The sequence below is a fragment of the Bubalus bubalis genome, chromosome 10, assembly GCF_019923935.1.
Source record: "Bubalus bubalis isolate 160015118507 breed Murrah chromosome 10, NDDB_SH_1, whole genome shotgun sequence".
Lineage (NCBI taxonomy): Eukaryota > Metazoa > Chordata > Mammalia > Artiodactyla > Bovidae > Bubalus > Bubalus bubalis.
Window position 1 is genome coordinate 27,578,334 of NC_059166.1, and position 7,401 is coordinate 27,585,734.

Below are 7,401 nucleotides of genomic sequence, written 5' to 3' on the forward strand. Positions count from 1 at the left end.
AGTTCTTTGTAATTCTGGGGTCCTTGACTTTGTACTGAGATTCAAAATCCCAATCGTCCTTGTCTGACCTCCTCCAACCCTGAAAATCAAGTATCTGTCCCTAGGTAGTGATCTCTTCATGCAAGCATTTCAGTTCAGTAGCTTAACTAGCTCTAGTGAATGAAGTAACTGGAATTTCCTGCTGGCCCAAAATAGAGAAACTTTAAGCGTGATGTTTGTGTGGTTTCTCCCCTTTTGGTAGGTGGACTTGATCATAATCCTAAGCGTGAAGAGTAAAGTGGAGATGGATTGCAGGGTGGGAGGGGAGGCGTAACACACGGCCTAGATTTCAGCAGCTCAGGGTGAAATACCATGTCTCTTCGAATCACTTCATATGCAATCTTGAATAGCTGGTTTTAATTTTTTTTTTTTCTCCTTCCTAGAGAAGCTTAACTATATTTTACCACCTTACAACTGGAAGAGTTCATTTTTAGTACTTTAATACCAGTGAGATTGCTTGTTGTCATACATCTTTCTCCAAGTTGTGAAGTTACCATGTAATGGTTTTACATTTTACAGTTCATCTCTTTGATATTGCTGTCAACACATCCTTATAAGTTGTGGGCTGTTCCCACCTGGGGAGAGTTTCCTGTATGCCGACGCTGCCCTCTAAAAAAAGTCAGAGAAGAAGAAAAATCAGTCTCAAAATTGTTGGACCTAAGTAGAATATATCTATTTAAAGTGAATAATGACCTCATGCATTAGGATATACTGTCTTAGTAGAATGTCCTGGTCACCCCGTAATCACGTGTCGCTTCTATACTTTTCCCATGTAGTGTCTGTGTGTAGGTGAAGGAGAATTTCACCCTTGAGGAGTGCTGTGATGAGGCAGAGCTGATTGGTAGGTGAACTGATCCATTGTGGGAATTGAAAGACTAGAAAATACTCCCTGAAGATTCAGAACTCCTTCTTTTGACAGTTTTGTTTTACATTTAAATGTATCACTTTTCTCTCTTTTCATAGATATGCACCAATAGCTAAGGTTTGCAGCCAAATCCCCCCCAATTCCCTGAGTTAACGAAGGTCATCCTAATTAGTGACTAAAATAACTCTTTTTAAAAACTTTTCACAAGTTTCTTTGAATCTTTGATTTCATCCCAGGAAACCTGGCTCATCTTTTTTTTTTTTTTTTTAAATGATGGAGATATAAGGCTTTTATTGAATATAAGTATGTCTGAGAGTAGAAGTACAAATGTAGAGAAGAAAGCTGAACTATAAACATGTTTCTGTGGTTTTTCACCTTCACACACTTAACTTTTTTATATGCTAAAATGAGTTGAAACATTATGCATTCATCTTATTTAGACTCAGGTAAGATTTTTCTTCTTTTTTAAAATGTCTTATTTCTGTGTAAAAGCTACATTTTGAAGTCATTTTTGTCTCTTTTTAGTCAGGTGTAGAGAATAACATGTTCCATTAGAATGGAGGCACAGACATTTAGACTTGGAACCGACTGTAAAGGTCATCTCTTTCATTAACGCTTAACACGGGAGTCCAAGAGAGTTGAAGTGATTAAGGCCAGGTTAGGTGGTGGGCTAATGGCACAGGCAGGCCTGGAGCCCAGACTTCTGATTGGCTCACCTGCTGACCCATTGCATATATCCCATCCCTTTTAGGGTCATGTGGGAATGGGGAAAAGTTTAGATACATTTCATAAACAGTCCCAAGGATAATGATGACTGTTAATATCATCCTTCTTGTCAGATAAACCTTGTTAATGAGTCTCCCAAGGAGCAAGTAACAACTAACAGTTGATCAGAAGCCAGAGTGTAGCAGTGGGGTGTGTATATTTCACTGCCTGATGGCTCTCTACATATCAGAGGTGAGCTAACTGTTGAAAAAACGGATACACTTTATCTTTTCAGTATAGAAGCAGCATTTTAGTCCTGTGGGCCAGCCCCCTGCCTCAATAATTTTGAGAAGTATCTGGTCAAGTTTGCCATTCCTCACAATCTCATAGGTAGTCATCCAAAATAGTATTTTGTCATGATTGAGGATAACACACTTGACTTTTTTTCTCCTGCTTATTCTTCAAGACTCTCCTAATCCTTCCTCTGACACTACCAGGTTGGAAAGAGAGCTCCCATGGTATCCAGTATGGACATCTCTTTTGTACCTCCGTCCCCACATTTACCAGTATGGGCTGAAACCTATTCATTTCTGTTCCCCTCTGCTAGATAGCAAACTCCTAGGGTCAAGGGTGGCTGTATCTTTGTGTTTTAAAGTTTAAAACAGTGTCTGGAATGCACTACCTCAGTCGACATTTGAACTGAACTAATATTTAGTTTCTTAGTGCTCAGTGTCAGCAAGAATCATTACAAAACCTTTGGGAGGGACTGGTATACTGACTGCTGCAAGTCTGCAGAATGAGACAATTACTCTAAAAGCAAATGAAAAAGTAAACTCTCTACCTCTTTAAGGTTATGAGCTTAACCACCAGAAAACTTCTTCCCATAGAAGTCAAATGTCATTAATTTTGCTGACAAAATAAGTTCCCATTGAAGATACTGACAGTGGCCAGAAATGTGGGTGGTTACATCTTGGCTCTGTAAACAATCAGAACAGACTTTTCTTTGCAGAAATCAGTATACACTCAACCTCACAGCCCTGTTTTATTTTTAAACCCTGTGTGATTTGTTTCTTTTTATAATTAGTAATAACATTACACTATGTAGCACTTTTATAATTGAAAGAGTGTTTTTTCACATCCATTATTTGATTCAAAACCTGGTGAGGTAGGAGGGCCAGGTTATAGTGTCTGTTTTACAGACAAAGAAATGGAAGTTCTGGAATTAGTAAGAGGTATATACAGACAGACAAACGAGTCTTCTGATTTTAGTCCCATACTTCACCTTAACAGTGCTTCCTGGGTGAATACAAAATGTAATTGTTGAAACAGAATAGGAAAAAAGATGATTTGTTGGCTTTTTTCCCCTTACGGTTCCAGAAAAGTAGATTGTTCTCCCCCTCAGAAGATTCTAGAAGTGTTCTAAGTTCAGGGAGGTTTGCTGTGTTGCACAACTCTAGGGAGCACCATTCATACGTTAGTATTTGCTAGCTGTGCTTCCATGGGGTACGTGTGGTTCTCAGCGTGTGCATCCGCACATGACAGCCTTGGTAGAATGTATACAGTTTTTATAGGTGAGATAAGTGATAGTCAAGATAGCTAGCCAGCAGAAAGATTGTATGAGCACTATTTTTACATAAACAAGTTTGGGTTTATAGTGTCTGTATTAGGCAGACACTGTGGCCTAATACTTTCTGGGTGATGCATGTTGTCCTACCTCACAATGACTGTTCCCCTGACCCAACAAGAGGGTTGACTAGTCCCGATATCAGAACATCTTTGCTTCTTCCTCAGAATGAACCTTTCATGCAGGGCGCTTGTCAATTCAGAAGAGAGAGGAGAGACTTGACTGCATTTTTAAGAGCAGGTTGTGTGATGGTTTTTTGTGCCTGCATGCCTGCTGATTAATGTTTGTTATTTCTGGTGAAATTGGCTTTAGACTTGCTTTCACTGAAACATACCACATACTAGGGAGGATGTTGGTGTGGAAATGAGGTCTCCACCCACCTCTAATCCCTGGATGGTCCCTGCTGCTGCTGCTAAGTCACTTCAGTCATGTCCAACTCTGTGCGACCCCATAGATGGCAGCCCACCAGGCTCCCCCGTCCCTGGAATTCTCCAGGCAAGAACACTGGAGTGGGTTGCCATTGCCTTCTCTAATGCATGAAAGTAATGTATTAATAGAAACTGACAGCTGATTGACCAGATTGTACGTCAGGTTAAGGAGACTGCATGAGATGAAGCGGTGTTTCTCATACTAGCCAGACCTTAAGAACTGCCTGGAACTCTCATTGAAGTTACGAATTCCCAGACCCTTCCAAAGCCTGTTGAGCCAGAGTCTCCAGTATTTTAACAAGTACCCCTGTGTTCTTAGAGCACTGGGAGGAGTGTTAAAATAGATGGGGAAGCTCACTGGATTCAGAATCCTGAGACTTGAGTCCGACTTCACGTCTGCCATTTTCTAACACATATTGGAGCAATTTATTCAAAACCTCCTTTCCTTGTTTGTAAAATAGAGACATTGACTAAAATAACCCCTATGAGCCTTTCCAATTTTGGCAGTTTGTGATTCTAATGAAGGGTTCAGTTCAGTTCAGTCACTCCATCGTGCCCGACTCTTTGTAACCCCATGGACTGCAGCACACTAGGCCTCCCTGTCCATCGCCAGCTCCTGGAGTTTACTCAAACTCATGTCCATTGAGTCACTGATGCCATCTAACCATCTCATCCTCTGTCATCCCTTTCTCCTCCCTCCTTCAATCTTTCCCAGCATCAGGGTCTTTTCAAATGAGTCAATTCTTTGCATAAGGTGGTCAAAGGATTGGAGTTTCAGCTTCAGCATCAGTCCTTCCAGTGAATATTCAGGACTGATCTCCTTTAGGATGGACTGGTTGGATATCTTAGCAGTCCAAGGGACTCTCAAGAGTCTTCTCCAACACCACAGTTCAAAAGCATCAATTCTTTGGCGCTCAGCTTTCTTTATAGTCCCAACTCTCACATCCTTACGTGACTACTGGAAAAACCATAGCTTTAACTAGACGGAGCTATGTTGGCAAAGTAATGTCTCTGCTTTTTAATATGCTGTCTAAGTTGATCATAAAGTTTCTTCCAAGGAGCAAGCGTCTTTTAGTTTCATGGTTGCAGTCACTATCTGCAGTGATTTTGGAGCCCCCTAAAATAAAGTCTGTCACTGTTTCCATTGTTTCCCCACCTGTTTGCCATGAAGTGATGGGACCAGATGCCATGATCTTAGTTTTCTGAATGTTGAGTTTTAAGCCAACATTTGATAACAATGGTATCTCAGATGATTTTGTAAAAGCAACTTTGATCACTATTCTCTCTCTGACTCTTAACCTTTGTTCTGAAGTAAATTCTTTATGACCATACAGACTTTCAACTCACATTTTACCCACATGGAGTGCATGGAGTGTTACGTCTTGAGGGGTTAGTCATTTTCCAAACAGATCAGGCAGGTACTTGTTTCAAATTTGTGTATATCCTGCCCACAGTCCATTCATAGCTTCCTCTTCATCTTTGTAAAGTGTTAACATCATTTTGGAAAGAGAATTGTTTAAATGCATTTGCCATATGTTAGATTTCTAAAAAAGAGTTATTTTTGAAAAAACATTATGAGCCTATATTGTTTAAGCCAAAACATCACTCTACTCTTTGACATCTGGGTATTGAAACTATAATTATTTGGTTTAGGTAGAAATGATTTATTTAGTAATTACCTAGTTTTTCCTCTGTATAAGAGGAAGAGCCAATATTAAAATTTCATTTGTATGTATTAGGATTGGGACTAATGAATGAAAAAACTTACACAATGAGAGAGTAGTCTTTGAGAGTCTTAATATTTTGAAAGAAAATTTAGAAACAGAAACCTCATGCAGTGTTTTTCTCTGGCTATTATTTTAATATATTTTAAAAATCACAGTTTAAATGTAAAATAAAATGACTTGCACCTAACTAGGTACTTACTAACTTATTTATTTAGCTCTGTTTCTCCTCAAATTGGTTTATATCCTGGAGTGAATTAATTTTGCAAGGTTTAAAGTTCAAAATCAGCAGGATGGTGCCAATGGCCATCTTGCTTTCACATGTTACATTTGTGGTCTGTGATTCTAAAAAAGCGTGCCTTAGTAGCACGTCAGACAAATGTAGCAAAAGATATGGACCTTCTGTTTCTGAATGAAGGCTCTTCTGAGAAAAGGCCCTGGAGGTCCCAGCCTCAGTCCCTTTTGTTCTGAATTAAATATATCTGTGAGAGTGTTTATTAGCATCTCAACAACAACAGAAAAGAGATATTGCTATCTAGGCAGCAGCACAGTTCCAGTTCCAGTTGGGCTGTCTTTTTGGTGATTTGTGCTGCCTGATAATGAGGACCGCTGATGTCAGGGTACTTGCTGTAGGCCAGATGCTTCACTATGTACAGCAGCTTCAGAATGAGGCAGATGTTGTTGTTGTTTGTTTGAAAGACGATGCAGCTAAGGCACAAATAACTTGTCCACATTCATAGCTAATAAGTGACAGAGCTGGGATTTGAACCCAGGCAGACTTGTGTCCAGAGCCTGTCTGAACCATTCCATGGTACTGGCTCTCCTCAAATCATGACATTCTGTACTCAGATGAGAGAAACTGATGCCAAGAGGATACGACAAAAGCCTGTCAAATATCGGAGGTTGGGGGGAGTCGTAAGTCTTTTGGCCTTCTCCCTTTTCCTTCTCTTCGTTTTGAAACCTCTCAAACTATTATCAAATAGCCAAGAAATTGGAGACATGCCTCTGAAGTACCTAGCACAGTGCCCGCACACAGCTAATGTGTGTTTAAGCTTTGCTGTTGCTTTGATGACGGTGACGGCTGAGTTAGCATCTGGGTGCACGTGGATGTCCATGTACCACCTCAGGTGGCTGTTCACTGAACCTGAGAAGATACAGCTTGGGTCAGAGATAAATACACAGCTACTTCCCATCTGAAAACCAGAGAGTTCTGCCCAGGATCTTAAAGTACCTGTAGTTCCTGAAGGAATGTGTGAAGGGTGGTGGTTTCTTTCTGCATTATAGGGGTTTGGCTTGTGGGGTTGGGGATGGGGGAAGCGAGCCCTTCTCCTGGAGCCTTTGTGCAAATGTTTGGGGGCCCTGTGCACCTCCATTTCCTCCCTTCTCTTTGTAGGAACTGCAGACCCAACTGAGCTCCCACTGGGTTCTTAGCTCTAAGTGTGGATACTCAGGAGCTCAGTCATGTCTGACTCTTTGTGACCCCACGGATTGTAGCCTGCCAGGCTCCTCTGTCCATGAATACTGGGGTGGTTTGCCATTTCCTTCTCCAGGGGATCTTCTCCACCCAGGGATCAAATCCGTGTCTCCTGCATTAGCACGCGGATTCTTTACCACTGCACCACCTGGGAAGCTCTAAGAACATCTCCTTTATCTCAGTTGCCCAGGCAGCTGTCAGAGCCTAAACCCCGCTCCTACCTGATTTCATGTCCCCATTCAGAACTTGAGGGGCTCTGTTCAGATCTCAGCATTCCCTGAGCACCTTTGGGTGCAGAACAGTTGTTAGCACTATTTCATTCATCTGGTGTTTCCCACATATTCTGAGTCATCAGATGCACCAGGGCCCTGTTTAAAAACAGATTCACAGAGATTCTGGAGACTCTGAGTCAGCAAGTCTGGGGTTAGGCCAGGAACACGCCTGCCTGACAAGTACCCCCAGGTGATTTTGATTAACCAGAGTTTTGGAAACACCAGTCTCTGTTGTGGGTTAGGAATCTGGTCCATTGAACATGGTGGGAT

The 7,401-nt window shown here is 41.3% G+C and overlaps 1 long non-coding RNA gene across 1 annotated transcript; it reads right to left on the reverse strand.

Moving 5' to 3' along the window:
• Positions 1–6,336: 6,336 nt before the first annotated feature.
• LOC123327669 lies at positions 6,337–7,177 on the reverse strand. Its single transcript, XR_006542308.1, has 2 exons — positions 7,081–7,177; positions 6,337–6,529 (listed from the first exon to the last, which is right to left on the reverse strand). It is a non-coding gene; the product is annotated as an uncharacterized LOC123327669 (long non-coding RNA).
• Between the last annotated feature and the right edge of the window lie 224 nt (positions 7,178–7,401).